Here is a 15,244-nt window from a genome sequence, read left to right as displayed (position 1 = left end):
AATGCCCCTCTGTTTAAGTGGAAACATTCCTGATGTGATTTTGCAGCTCTAATTACCAGGAGATTAAATTCTGCTGTGGATGAGGGTGATTGCTGCCTGCAGACTTGCTGAGGTGCTCTCAGAGACAGGGAGAGGGAAGACCAGGGAAAGGAGAGGAGGAAGGAGGCTCTGCAGATGCAGAAACATGGAATTGTTAAGGTTGGGAGAGACCTTTAAGATCATCAAGTGCAGCCATCAACCCAGCACTGCCACCACATTCTCAAATTGCCACATCCACATGATTTTGGAACACTTTCAAGGATGGTGACCCCACCACTTCCCTGGCCAGCCCGTTCCAATGCCTGACCACCCTTTCCATGAGGAAAATTCCCCTAATATCCAGTCTAACCCGCCCAATGCTCAGCTAGCACAAGGCAGCACCCTTTCTCTCAGGGATCCAGCCTGCCCAGGGGTCCAACAGACCTTCCAGAAGTGATCCAGATGCTTCAGTTCCAGCAGCCCAGTGGGAAAATTCACAAGTGAATTGTTCCTCATCCTCCTGCCCTCCACTTCCAACAGGTGCACGTGGAGGCACATGGGCTTGAGTTTCCTTCCCAATCTCCCACCCTGGATGCAGCAGGACTTCCTCCAAGGATGAGCTTAAGCCTCCAGCCTAAACTCTGAGGCAAACCATGGATATTTACCAACTTTTTTTATTTTTTAATCTCTTTTGCTGATAGCTCTGTGTACTGGGGTGGGACTTAGAGCCAGCAGCAATAATGAACTCGCAGGATAACACCCCTGGGGAGAGAGCACGAGAATTTGGGATACAGAAGCTCTCCTTAGGCAGAGGAGATTTGGATTCAATCCGTTTGGATTCAAGCAGATCAATGCACTGAGCCTTTCACATCCCATACATTTATTTTTCTATGCTTTCCACAGGCAATTCCTGCCAGGGTTTTTTGGACGTTTAATCAGCGCTCAGCCTCTTTAAGGGGTTGTCTCCGAGGGAGCGGATTCAGCAGAGTGATAATTTTGGCTGCTTAATCTGGGTTGATTAATTTTAACAGTCTGCTTAACAATAGATACCACATGGCCACGGCCAGAGAAGTTTTGTGGGCTTCACTGAGATTTAAAGTAGGTGTGAAGCACTTTAAAAATGCCTCCTTGCTGCAGGAGAGGTAAAAGCTTCATTGTCCTGATGAGGGAATGGACTGGCCGGGGTTCCAGAGGAGTGATTGCCCTTCTCTGAAGAGTCACTCAGTGCCACCAGATGCCTGGGTTTCTTCTAGAAAGTTGCAGAGGAAAGGACAAGGTGATCCAAGAGGACCTGGATCAGTTTTCTGAACTTCTGCACCACCCTAAGAAGAAGAAGAAGAAATTAAGGTCCCTCTGTTAGCCTCAGAGCAGAACCTCTGTGAGGTGTTCAAGGTGTTACCAAACTCTGAGAGAGAGAGAGAGAAAGAGAGAGATCTCTTAATCAGAGAATTTCAGACTGGTTTGTGCTGGGATGGACCTTAAAGCCCATCCCATTCCACCCTCTGCCATGGGCAGGGACACCTCCCACTGTCCCAGGTTGCTCCAAGCCCCGTCCAACCTGGCCTCGGACACTTCCAGGGATGGGGAGTCCACATTGTCCGTGATGTTTTAATGCTTTTGAGACAAACAACCCCCATGGAATGTCTTACCTCACGTTATAGGACACGACAAGGGCGTTTCTGGAACACATTTTGCGATTCAGAATCGCAGACGGCCAAGGAAAAGGTTTTGAGATGAGATAGTAACAAAATCATTTTGCATTCCTAAATCAATGTGTGTGCAGGTTTTAAATTACATTTTTTTTAAAGTGATCTTTACTCCAAGAGTACGGTGGGTTATTTATGAGTAACTGAGGGCCCAAGACCAGAGCTGGCTCAGGTGTTGAGTCTTCAAGCCACAGTAATGCCAACATTTTTGGAAAACAATGTCTTATTTAGTCCAGCTAGAAAGCAAAGAATTCCAGCACTGAACTCTCATGTAGGAATTTGGTTTCGAGACAATACTGCTTTTTTTCCACACTGAGCAACCTGGTCTGGTGGAAAGTGTCCCTGCCCTTGGCAGTGGGTGGAACAAGACAGTTTTTATGGTGCCTTCTAACCCAAACCACTCTAGGATTTCCTGGAGCATTTCCAGGTTTTTTTACAGCACTATTTAGGTCTGAACCCCAAACTTTAGTGATAGCGCTGGACTTGAAATCCTTGGTGCTCGCCCACCTACAGTCATCCAAGTTTTACACATAAAATGTATTTTTTTAATATTTTATGCATAAAATCAGCATCATTCCAAAGGCACAAGCCAGGTCAGCTACTCTCCACCGAGGCATTTGTCCCAGTCCAGCCTGCCCACTGTGCTCCTGTACACTTATTTTCCATCATTCCTTAGAAACCAAGGACGGAGCGCAGGCACGTGTGTGAGGAGAGGAAAAGAGGATGAAGGAATGGAGGAAGCTCATCTCCAAGAAATCTGATTAGAATTGCTCCCAAGTTCCCGTTTCCTCCACAAACAAAACAGCCTGCAAAAGTCCAAGCTGGGGTGGATAAAATATCAGCCACGTGCCTGACTTACAGCACTGGGACTGAGGTTTGGGCACCATTTCAAGACTTTCCCCTAGGAGTCTATCCAAACCCTCATTGCTTCTGATGTGGAATAATTTGGAAGTGTTTTTAGGCTGCCGGCTGGGATAACACAAGGGCTATTATAAACACACACGCAGCTGATCAGCACCAAACCCACACAAATATGGGCTGTACACACATAAATAATTGGTGAGAAAAAACACAAAATGAATCAAAAGGCTGAATTAAAGGAAAAGATGAAATTTCTGAGCGGGTCTTGAAAAAACCAAATATTTTTTATGGGAAGAGTTACGTTTCATCTAATTTTAATAAATGAGACTTATTTAAATGCAGGCCACTAGATTTAAAGAGCTCCAGCCAGAGGCAGCTGTCATCCAAGTGAGGGCAGTGAAGCAAGACCATAATTTCCGTGGATGCTGTTTCAAAAACGCTGCTGCCAGCCAAGAAAGTTGGGAAATTTAACCTGGGCAGGGAGAATAACCTGCTGGAGATGCAGGAGCCAGCCTGGAGCTCCAACCCTGATGCTTCTCCATCTCTGATTTGAGTGGATTTGAAAGGAGATGATTGCTCGTTTGGAGTCATGGCTCTCTGGGATAATTTGGGGTTCTCCTCCAAGAAGAAACTCCTCTCACCTGTGAGACTTTTCCCAGCTGGTTTCAGCATGGAATGGTGTTTTGGACCTGCCCAGCTTTCAGGGCAGGCTGATGGGAGCCTGAAAATGGATGTCTTCAAGGAAAGTCAAAGCCAGAGGATGGCATCATTGACACTGTGGGATGGAGAGGCCCTTTCCCAGGATTTCCATGTAGCTCTGGTCTGCCTCGTGGCATTACATCCTTTATTATTTCTTCCAAGTTTCTTGGCAAGTGGATGAAACAACTCAGGCCAGCAGGTGAGCAAAGAAGCCAGAGGCACCTGCAGGAAGTCCCCTTCCTTCTGGAATGCTGAGCATTTTTCCATCTCCTCTGAGAGGTGAGATGGGACAGAGGACACAACCTCACACCGAGGCTGCTATGCACCATGGCAACTGCTTTTCCTGCAAGGAACGGAGTCTCTCCTTCTCTGACCCCAAAAGGACTCGAGATCTCCAGGCCTTTCTGTCCATCCTGCTGGGATTTCAAGGGAACAACAGCAAACCAGTCTGTCAGGGTAATGGATGTGGAGTTTTTACATCTTGGCACTGGGTGGATCTTGAGCAGAACAATTCCACGTGTTGCTCGAGGCAGCAGGAAGGTTTCCCTGCAGCAGTAAATCCATCCGGATAATAACGGAGTGGTACATGAAGGTTTTGTGACTGCACCATCTGCTAACAATATTTCCTTGAGCAGGAAGGAGCTGGAAAATGAAGTCACATTCCATGTGGAGAGGCTCAGGTTCTTCGTTCTTCCACCACTGGCGCTGCTTTGACCAGGCTCATACTCGAAGCAATGCTTAAAATAAATAGAAGGAGTTATCCAGGCCTTACGTGGGCCTGTGGTATCCCCTGTAATCACAGAGCTCATGGGTTGGGTCCCACTGACAGGCCAGAAGGGCTAATTAGAGCCCTCTGGATGTGATCCCTGCTCCAGGCCAGGCTGATTTTCAGGAAATAGCAGCAAGTTGACACCGTCTCCTTAGAACAGACTTGGTCCAAAGCCTGTTGAAGTCTAATCACAGACTTCCCCTGCTGCAGCAGCCTCCGGGCAGAGCAATGTCATCAACTCCTTCTGGCCCATTCACAGGGGCATTTCCCAAAAGAGAGGACTGGTGCCAAGATTACTCCAGTCAAAAGCCAGTCACCAACTGTTGTAGAAAGGAAAACAAAGTTCCTGATGTTCAGCAATCTAAGGCAAAGTGCAGAAAAGGGTGTAAAACAATTAAAGCACCTAATAAAGCGTGGAGGGAAGTGGAGAGCATGAATTTATGTGAGTTCATCGTGTACAAGGCTTAATTTAATCAAGATAGCAACCAAAGTGTGACCCTCCACAGGAAAGTCCTCACATCTTTGTCCTTGACCTCATCTGAAAGGCTTTGCTTAAGCCCTGGAGACTGTGGGCTGAGACAAAAGGGAGTCTGAATGACCCTTTCGTTGGTGACCTGTCCCGATAACCTCGTCAGATGATTTCAAGCACTACTTTATCCAGAATAAATTTATACATTATACATGAAACAATCAGGATCTTGCCTTTAGTTCCCCCAGATTCTCTGCTACACAGGAAACCCTCTAACTCAGACTGGGAACACATTCAAATTTAAGCCTCCTTTAAGCCTAAGATCTTGTCCTAACTCAAGTTGGAGCAGGGTGCCCAGAGAAGCTGTGGCTGCTGCATCCCTGGAAGTGTCCAAGGCCAGGTTGGAAGGGGCTTGGAGCAACCTGGGACAGGGGAAGGTGTCCTTGCCCATGGAATGGGGTGGAACAAGATGAGATTTAAGGTCTCTTCCAGCCCAAGACTGACAAGGAAAACACAGGCTGGAGCTGGGATCGTTTCAGGAAGTAATGATCTCCCCAGGGCTTATAAATAGCAACATTCAGGAGACTCTCTCCAGAGAAACATTAGGAATACATGGGCTGCAAACTCATTATCATCACCCACAGGAAGATAAGGAACATGGATTCAGCTCAAGGCTCAGGACAAGCATCCTTCACCAAGCCAAGGGCTAGAGGCAGTGGGAGCAGGGGATGAGGGTTCATGCCCATCCTTTGGAGGGGTGATTAGCAGAAGAGCCTAAGAATATTCTCGAAGTCAGAATAAATTAACACTTTCCTGGGATGCCCTGTAACTTGATGGCATCCAAAGTGCTAAGAAAAGCAAGGTCCTGCCAAGATGGCATCACCAGGCAGTTTAGTTGGAGAGTAGGAAAAATAACTTGAAAGGGCTGTCCAGCCCTGGCACAGCTGCCCGGGACAGCGGTGGAGCTGCAATCCCTGAAGGCATTTGAAATCCACATGGATGTGGCACTTGGGGACACAAGCTGGTGGTGGCCTTGGCAGTGCTGGGGGGAATGGTTGGACTCCATGATCTCAGCGGGCTTTTCCAACCTTAATGATTCTCTGATTCCATGAAATTCCAGCAAGAGAGCAACCACCTCACCGACAGCCAGGAGTCAGCGCAGAGGAGGAACTGAGAGAAGCTTTTAGGACAACAAGATGAAAAAAACACATTTGTGATTTCCTTCAGAGCTCTCTTGTTGTGACACAGAACAGCAGAGAGGACAGCTGGATTCCCACTATTCCCATCAGCCACTCAGCTGAAAAATCACAGACAGGAGACAGGAATGGATGTGGTTCCAGCCTCATTTTCCTGTGCTGATCACTTTGCATGGTCCCAGCTCCACTTCCCCCCAGTTCCATTTATGCTGGTGAGGGCACCGAAAACACTGACCCTGCTTTCATGAAGCCAAGCTCTGGCTGAGGTCAATCCCAGCTGGAACAAGCAATCCTATAACACCAGATGTGTGTCCAAGGAAAAGTAAAGCAGCACTCCTGCTCCTCGGCCTTCCAAAATATCTAGTGGGACTTTGGGAATGTCATTTAGGGGGGAATGTGGCAAAGGCAGGTTAGGTGTGTGCCAAAAGGGGTTTGAAAAGGTTTGGAGGTTTTTTGTTGTGGTGTTTTCTTTTATTTTAAGGTCACTTTTGGCAAAAATTAAAATTCTTTCAACACACTTTCCTCTGGAGGATTCAACCTGCAAAAATCATCACGTATCAACATTGGAGAATGCCTGGTCAGGTCTAATTAACATTATAATTCCAAGACAAATGGGCTTGGCTCCATGGAGCTCAGCACATGTGCTTTCACATTGGACACTGCTCCCTCTGAAACACTCCGAAATTCCCCCTGCCCTTTTCCAGTACCTTTTCCATAATATTTTGGATCATGAGACTTCAGGCCAGCTGTGGATTGCAAGTCCTGACCCCACTGCCAGGTCTTTGCACAGCATGAAAAGGAGGAAGATCTACCAGTAGGAATTTAGTGAAAAAACTTCTGCTTGGGGAGGAAAATTGGGGAAAAGGGGTAAAGCACATGGCTTGTTGCAGGGTGGAAGGCACAACTGTTCAAACTGCCATTGTGTATTTTTCACTGCAAAGTGAAACATATATCCCAGGAGGCAAGAAATTCCTCCCTGGGAGGGTGGGGAGGCCCTGGCACAGGGTGCCCAGAGAAGCTGTGGCTGCCCCTGGATCCCTGGAAGTGTCCCAGACCAGGCTGGACAGCGCTTGGAGCAACCTGGGACAGTGGAAGGTGTCCCTGCCCGTGGCAGGGGGTGGCACTGGATGGAGTTTAAGGTCCCTCCTGGTGCTAAAACCCCCAGTTTGAGCTCAGGCTGCTCAGAAACACCTACCTGAAGGCCTTCGGTGCTCAGCCAGCTTTTCCCCACACTGTGATGACAGCACTAGCCGTTCCCAGTGCTGGCAGCCCTCCAGGGTCATTAGCAGTTAATAACCCCAGCATTTCTGGGCTCAATATCACAGTATCTGAGGGGCCTTTCAAGAGTTCAGAAGTATTTAAGAGTTTGTTTTGCTTTGGCTCTGGAGAGTCCAAGCTGGAAACCTGTGTGGCTTGATCCTGGACACTCCTTGTAGGGAGAGAGGGATGGTGCTGGGTGATGAAGAGGGAGAACCTTAGGCCACTTTAATGGCTCCAGGATCAAGCAGGTTCAGTAGATGTGGGAGGTAAGCAGGGAGGCCTGGACAGTTTCCAGTGTTGGACTTTGGATCCTCAATTTGTGAGGTGTCTCCAGGGAGGATCTGTGCTGAACCAATGCATTTTGCAGCGAGTTCCTTGACTTTCATGGAATCGTAGAATTCTTAAGGTTGGAAAAGCCCGCTGAGATCATGGAGTCCAACCCAGCACTGCCAAGGCCAGCACCAGCCTTTGTCTCCAAATGCCACATCCACATGGCTTTTAAATCCCTCCAGGGATGGGGACTCCACCACTGCCCTGGGCAGCTGGGCAAGGCCTGTTGGAACACTTTCAGTGAAGAAATTTTACCCAATGTCCAATTTAAACCTCCCCTCGCCCAGCCTGAGGCCGTTCCCTCTCCTCCTGTCCCTGTTCCCTGGGAGCAGAGCCCGATTTCCCCCCCGGCTGCCCCCTCCTGTCAGGGACTTGTGCAGAGCCACAAGGTCCCCCCTGAGCCTCCTTTGCTCCAGGCTGAGCCCCTTTCCCAGCTCCCTCAGCCGCTCCTGGGGCTCCAGCCCCTCCCCAGCTCCGTTCCCTGCCCTGGCCACGCTCCAGCCCCTCAGGGTCCCTCTGGCCGGGAGGGCCCCGAGCTGGACACGGCCCCGAGGGGCCTCAGCAGGGCCGGCGCAGGGGACGGGCCCTGCCCTGGGGCTGTGGCCACACCGTGGCTGGCACAGCCCAGGGGCCATCGGCCTTCTTGGCCACCTGGGAACACCACTTTGGTGGTGGTTTCACCTGAACCACAGCTCAGTGGTTACCTGTCACCTGTCCCAGCTCCAAAGGGGTGCCATCAGCTGTACCTGGATGGAATGTGAGGATCCTCTGGGCTACATCGAAGACCATCGTCCCCTTTCCCTTTCTGGCAGAACCAGAGTTGAGCACCAGCACCACTCATAACACTCATCTCCATCCCAGTTATGGTCCCAGAGCTCCTGCACATCTGGAAAAGCACAAAACACCCCATGAAACAACCTCCCTGAGTCAGATGCCTTCGACCTGAGTCACGGAGCAGGACGCAGAGGAAAAGGCGAAGGGCATTATTCCAAGGAATTGTGCAATGAGGAAAACAAACCCAAACCAAAAGAAGTCACACCCACCAGGGAAGCTGCCTGTCTCGAGGAACCCCACGAGTCAGAACTGCCCCTGACAGCTCAGCTGTCTCTCAGCATCCCTGCAACTGCAGAGCCAAGACATCCGAGCACGCTTGGACCTCCCGGAAAAAACTCCAAGGCTCTGTGGTGAGTTAAAGTCACATCTTAACACACTTTCACCTCCACACCTCCAAAGCAGCTCACAGTGCTCTCCTGTTGGCTTCCCAGTAGGATTCATGAGTCTCAGAGGCTTGGGAATGGAACCACAGAGCAGCCCTTCCAAAGGTGGCCATCAGCCCGCATCAAGGGGAAGAAGTCCAGCTGCCATCACTTGGACAGTGTTTCTCCCAGTTGTCCCCCAAATTCTTCAATAGGATCAACTGACATAGCTTTTTGATTTCTTTTTTTCATTTTTATTCCTAAGTTACTCCAGCCAACCAACAAACACTTCAACTGTCTACTCTGACCTCCTGGAACCCTCATTTTTTTGGCACAGCTGCATGGTCCCCAAGCTGGTATCCTACAGATATCCAGTTGCTGTGCTCTCCAGCCCAGCCACCTTTGAACCCTCAATACTAACAAGATTTGTCAGACAATATCTGCTTTTGCTGGATATTGCCCTCAGCCAAAGGGGAATCTCCTCTTCCCTTTGAATCTGGCAGCACAAGCCCTGCTGCCTGTAGATTTATATGGAGGTACATCAAGTTCTCCTTCCAGTAAATAGGACTGGATAATCAATTCCGAATGAAGGTTTGGGAAAAAAAACATTCTCAGACAGTCCCTCTCAGGGAAGAATTTTTCAACTGCTTCCAAGCTGCTAATCAAAAAAAAATTTTTCAGAACCCAAGTAATGACGTGCTAACAGCGCTTCCAATACTTGGTGTCTTCCCAAAGCCACAGCTCACGAGGGCTAACACGCGAGCCCAAGGAACTGTGTGAGCTCCCGAGCCTCCAGCCTGCAAAAAAAAGCACGTTTCAGCAGTCCCAGAAACAGGTCAAACCAACATTTCCCAAGAACCACACAGGTATTGCTGAGCTCGCCTTGGAATGACAGGAATCTGCTGGAAGAGGTCTCTGGTGCCTAGTCCAGGACTATTTCCTCCAATTCTTTTTTAAGTCAGTGCTTCCAAGAGTTAAAACCCCACTGGTTTTAGCCAAGCTCTCATTTAATTTAAGGCATGAAGGGAACAATATTTATCATTCAAAGGAGCCAATTCTGTTTCGTCCCTGCTCCTATTTTTGTCCTCTGCCTCTAGACAGGAGCGTCCCTTCCCTGTGCTAATTAATAGAGGGATAAAGGCACACCTTGGGGTTGAGAGCTTTATAGAAAATTTAATTACAGATCCTGACTTTTTAATTACTAGGCGAGCCTCTCGCATTATCTGCCACAGGATCCCTGCAGGCTTTACCTGGCTGGAAAGAAGCAGGAGATGACTTTAAAGGCTGGAGTGGAAGCTGATCTCTAGACAAAGGGTAAGACCTAGGAAGGGCCACCAAAAAACCTCCACAATGTTGGCAGTAGAGGGAACATGGACAGGTCAGGAGAGAGAAAGGTCACAGACATCATAATGGACTTGCCAGAATGGAAGGGAATGGAGGCTAAGACCATAAGGAGATAATGAACCTGCAGCATTGACACCACAAGTTCAGCTGAGCAGCTCTAAGCCCGTTAACAGGCTGAGACTAATTGGAAGGAGATGCAAGACCAGGGCAGAGGGAGAGCTCTCCTTAGATGAGCTGAAAATGTCCCTGTGCAAACTGTGCTGCACATTTTCAGCTCGGCCCTTGGACCTGGGAACATGGAGTGGCTTAAGATGCTCAAGACCACTCGTGCACTTCCATCTCTGACCTGCGAGTGCTTACATACTCACTCTGGTATGTGCTGAGCCGGTGCCTCGTGCTCCCTGTTCCATAAACCCTCTTCCCTTCCAGGCTCAAGTGATGGAAAACGCTCTCAGAGCAGACAACCTGCTCGCTGAATCAGAGGGGAGCTGCAGCTGGAGAGGTACGGCAGAAAGTCGCAGTCTGGGGGACACAAAGAACTCCTCAGTTATAAACCTAAACTTTTAACCACCAGAAGCTCTCCACAGAACATCCCGGTGGCACTCTACATGGCTGAATTCCATGGGTTTTACCAGCACCCTGGGAGCTCACACTGCCTGGTCCTACTTCTCCTCCATGCCCAGGGTGCTCAGAGCAGTCAGGAGCACAGCTCCCAGTTTAAAGAGGAACCATTCATTAATGAGGCACTGGTCCGTTGTAGGAGTTGTATTTCTCAATGCATTCAAGGCTTTGCCAGCCAGCTCCATAAATCAGCTTGTTGGAAAAATTGCCTAAAAAAAGGGGGGGGAAAAAAAGCAATTAAACGTCGTGTCAGCAACACAACCATGCAAACAGGAATTCCTCACCTCACGTACTCCCAAGGCATTTTATAGCCCATATTACAGAGGCGCTGCTCTGCTCCTTGAAAATTGTCTTTAAAAATACCCAATGGGATAAAAAAAACGTTCCTGAGTAACTGTCACAAGGAAACAAAGCAAGAAAAGGGAAGGAAATGGCGAGTTGTGGGCCACTGTTGGTGGGCACTTGAATGGGAGCCCCATGCTTGACACCACCGTGACTCCGAACAAAACCACAGCCAAGAGCTATTTGTCAAGGGGCACCAATGCACACAAGTGGTGAGAACCTGGCCCTGCTGTAAAAACGTGTCAGGGACTTTTCTGTGGGGCCGTGCCGAGCCCCCTGATGGATCGCTGTGCCGGGAGGGCCGCATTGTGAGCCGCAAGAATGAGACATCTGCTCCCTTCTCCCGCTGAAAGGAGATGCTGGCTCGGCCGAGGCCGCGTGAGCAGCTCCTCGTACAAAGCACGGACGCGGGGGTCTCGTCGCCACCGATCCGCAGAGCCGGGTCCGGCCTCCCTCACACCATCCCTGAGGGCTCAGCCTCGGGATTCAGGATCTGGGATGTGCAGCCGGCATCCGGCACGGCCTCTGCTCCTCACTGTCTATTCCAACACGGGGGTATCCCTCTGCATCCCCGCTTCCGAGGTCGCCGTGCTCAGGACGTCGTGTCCAAGCTTGCTCACACACACAGGTTCACACAGCACAACCTCCTTCCCTTAAATCCATTGTGTGGGCACAGGAATGCTGCACGCTGCAGCATGGAATGGTTTGGGTTGGAAGGGACCTTGAAGATTGTCCAGTCCCACCCCCTGCCATGGCCAGGGACACCTTCCACTAGCCCAGGTGGCTCCAAGCCCCGTCCAGCCTGGCCTGGAACACTTCCAGGGACGCAGGGGCAGCCACAGCTGCTCTGGGGTACCCTGTGCCTCATTTTTCCCGATATCCCATCTAAACCTGCCCTCTGTCAGTTTGAATCCACCGCCCCTGGTCCTGAACATCCACTTGCCAAAAGGCCCCCCATCATCTCCCCAGCCAGAGAAGGAAGGAGATGCAGCAGGATGTGAGGATTTTATGGAGCTGCCAGTGCAAGCAGGCTCTCCATCCACAGGTAAGCCAGCAGCTCCTGGGAAGTCATCCCTTTTCCTTCCCATGCACAGGCAGGACCCAAGGCTCAGGCACAGCCTCAGGGAAGCAGGCATAAATTATAAAGCCTGATGTATGCAAAAAGCAGAAAGTTTCTGTAGAGAGTTTCAGTTCTGAGCACATTTCACCCCCAGGAAAATGGGAAATAACGGGATGTAACACCTTCAGCAGCCCTCTCCTGACACCTTACACCCTACAAGTGGTGTAGGAGAGCTGAGAGCTGCCTGGGAATGGACTGGAGACATAAAGAAAATAGGGGAAATAGGAGCAAAGAAAAGAACGGCAAAGCGGAAGAAGCAAAAAGAAGGACGTCTGTGTGCTTCAAATATCTCAAAACAGAGGCCCCACTTTGCAAACGCTGCTTCACCGGGGGAGGGAGGGGGAAGGCTGGTTTCCATTTCATTTTCACTTTGAAAACACCATTTTTCCGCGCATCCACTGAAGTGCAAATTTCCTCGGAAGCCATCTGAAGAGCGAGCGTGCCTCAAAGCTGAAGTTTTTCTAAACCACATCTGTTCGGATTTACAAAGCCCCGGCTGAGGGAGCCCCCGGGAGCCGTGAGCGGCATTTCCCAGCGCAGCACCCGCAATGTCCCCAGCGCCCAGCCGGGCACAGGAGGGAGGACAGAGCAGGCAAGGGTGACACAGATGGGTTCCTCCAGCTCCACACTCTGGCAGGGAGCACGCCAGCACTGGGAAGAGAGATAAGGAGCGGCTGCTGGGTGTGCAGGGGGTGATAAATGGGGTGGCCACGCAGCCCCCGGCGCTGACCACCAACACCTCCGGAGAGCTGCCCATCTTCCCAGCCTTCTGTGAGGAGCCGAGCAGTGCAGCCAGCCGCAGGCAGGACGTGGGGACAGTGTTGAGGGAGAAGGATGTCACCCATGGCTGTGTCTTTCCAGCTCCACCACGCTCCCCACGCACCCCAGTGCGGTGCCCAGGGCAGGCAGATGGTTTGTACAAACAGCTCACGGGGGAGAGGTCTGGAAACCTCCCCAAATTCCCTGCTGGCACAGCAGCAGCCTCCCCCTTCCCAGCTGGCAGCTGGCACCGACAGCACTGCCTGCCCCCAGCCCCTTTGCCTGCAGCTGGACGGGGCTGGGAGGGAAGGGACACGGCCCCAGGCGCGGGGACAGTCCCCAGGCTGGCAGCTGCAGCTGATGGCAGGGATGCCCGGGGGAAGCAGGTGTCCCTTCCCAAGGGCTGGGTGGGAATGCTGGCACCCAGGGCTGACGGGGCCTTTGCAGAGGGGTGACCCCCTGGCTGGGTGCCCAGGGACAGCGTTTGATGTGACAAAGGAGCTGTGCAGCCCCAGCGGCACCGGCTGCAGGGACTCAGCTCTGGGCCACCCCATCAGACTCCTCCAGCCACTGGGAGCCAAAAGGAGCGACACAAAGCATTGCCCCAAATCTACTCCTACAGAAGGAGGCATGCCAGGCATGGAGCTGTTCCCTGCCCTGCCCCACACCCTGCATCCCCCCTCTTCTGAAAACTGTCCCTGTCTGTCTGCAAGAGGACAGGGACATGCAGACGGCCCCAATACCCCCAGCCTCTCCACATCCTACCTTCCCACAGCATTCCCATCACCAGCTGTGGAGATCTCTACGCCAGGGCCACCCCAATTTATAAACCCATGCGTTTAGGGTGAGGCAGAGCCCAGCTCAGCGCCATAGGAGCTGCTCCTTTCCTGGAAATGTTAAGGTCCATGGGTTTTGCAGTGCAAAGGAGTCCTTTGGCACTCAGTTGAATGTGTTTAATCCAGCCTGTGGAGCAAACAGACCATGGTTAATGCATCCAGAATGGCTGACGACTCTACTGGGCAGACGTGAAGAGGGCAGGAATTCATCCCAGTCCACTCTGCTGTGCACATTCCCACTGTTCCAATGAAGAGGTCACGCCCTCTTTTTCCTTCTCACCAGCACCCTGTGCCTCTGGTCTCCCCCTTTGCTCTTTGCCAGGTGCCAGGAATGGCCCACTAAGCCCTTTTACTTTGTTTTTCCCTTTTTTCCCCCAAAGCTCCCTGCAATTCAGCGTGCTGGGCTGAGCAAGTCATGACTCCCCTCTACCCCATGCCCTTGAAAACAGATGGCAGGCCCAAGTTTTCCCTGACAAGCAAAGGAATCAGAACTGACATGATTGGAAAAAACAAGCTCAATTCCTCTTGGCAGGATATTAATTTAGAAATCTCTGGTGTCGTCGCCCCGATTCACAATGAATTTGAATCCGAGCTCTCCTAGTGCCAGACAACGCAGAGGTTTGACAGAGAAGGTAATTGGAGGAAATGGCTTTGTAATCCAGCTATTGTGCTGGCCAGATCCAGCTCTCCTCAAGAACAAGGTTCACTTCCTGGCATGGCTGATTCAGCAGCATTTATTTGTCCCCAGTGCTTCTTGGCTTTCCCCCCGATAGCACGGACCCTTCCAAGCAGTGCCAGAGGTGTGCTGGGCATCCAGGCTTTCTCCAGCCTGGGAAGAGGCAGGAATGGGGTGGTGAAACCTGCAGGGTCAATCCTTTCAAGTGTCCAAGTGGCAGGGAGAAGAGCAGGACTGAGCAAGCCTCCTGTTCCACACACCCTCGGGCAGAACACACAGCAAACATCACCTGTGGTGGCTGCTTGTGCCATGCCAGCTGCAGGAACAAGGATGGGGGAGGTTCACGTGGGAGCAATCCCACCTGGAGAGCCCTACAGCCTCCCTCTACTCCACATAAATCACTGGGTGGGTGGGAAAACTGGACTTGGAGCAGAGTTCGGGGCAAAGCTTGGAAACACATCCTTAGTGACATCCCAAGCAGCACATCTGGGAAAAAGAGTGCTCCCTGTGGAGTTACCTGTCCTCACTGGATCATAGAATCACAGAATGGTTTGGGCTGGAAGGGACCTGAAAGACCTCGTTCCACCCCCTGCCATGGGCAGGAACACCTTCCACTTCCAGGTTGCTCCAAGCCCCATCCATTCTTCTCCTTCTTCAGAAAAAGACACTGTATTAAAAAAAAAAAACAACTGCATTAGGTGAGGGGAAAGCAGCATCAAAGAGCCAAAGAGTCTGCCCTGGTCCCACCAGGAAAAAAGGAGAAAGAAAAGGAGGAAACAGGTCCAAAATACACTGTGAGCTGAGCAGCACTTGCCTAGAAATGCTCATGCATGATTCCACCTACCCAGTTCCTGGATCATCACATGTGGCCTCTTCCCGCTGCCCTAACAATCACCATCAAGAACAAAAACCATTTAACTGACCTGTGTGTTCGTGCCATCCCACTCATCACTCTGTTTCCCCAGCTGCCCCTGTCTGGACTGGAAGCTGAGGAGCTCAGGCTGGATGGGGGATCCACTCCCGGGCTGCACCTCTGAGATGG

General features: G+C 51.0%; 1 long non-coding RNA gene across 1 annotated transcript; it reads right to left on the bottom strand.

Moving 5' to 3' along the window:
* Positions 1 to 1,524: 1,524 nt before the first annotated feature.
* LOC138113471 (uncharacterized) lies at positions 1,525 to 10,800 on the bottom strand. Its single transcript, XR_011152188.1, has 3 exons — positions 10,217 to 10,800; positions 8,055 to 8,194; positions 1,525 to 4,373 (listed from the first exon to the last, which is right to left on the bottom strand). It is a non-coding gene; the product is annotated as an uncharacterized lncRNA (long non-coding RNA).
* Between the last annotated feature and the right edge of the window lie 4,444 nt (positions 10,801 to 15,244).

Source organism: Aphelocoma coerulescens, chromosome 7 (assembly GCF_041296385.1).
Source record: "Aphelocoma coerulescens isolate FSJ_1873_10779 chromosome 7, UR_Acoe_1.0, whole genome shotgun sequence".
NCBI lineage: Eukaryota > Metazoa > Chordata > Aves > Passeriformes > Corvidae > Aphelocoma > Aphelocoma coerulescens.
The sequence above is the reverse complement of the archived record's forward strand: the minus strand, read 5'-3'. Positions and strand labels throughout refer to the sequence as shown.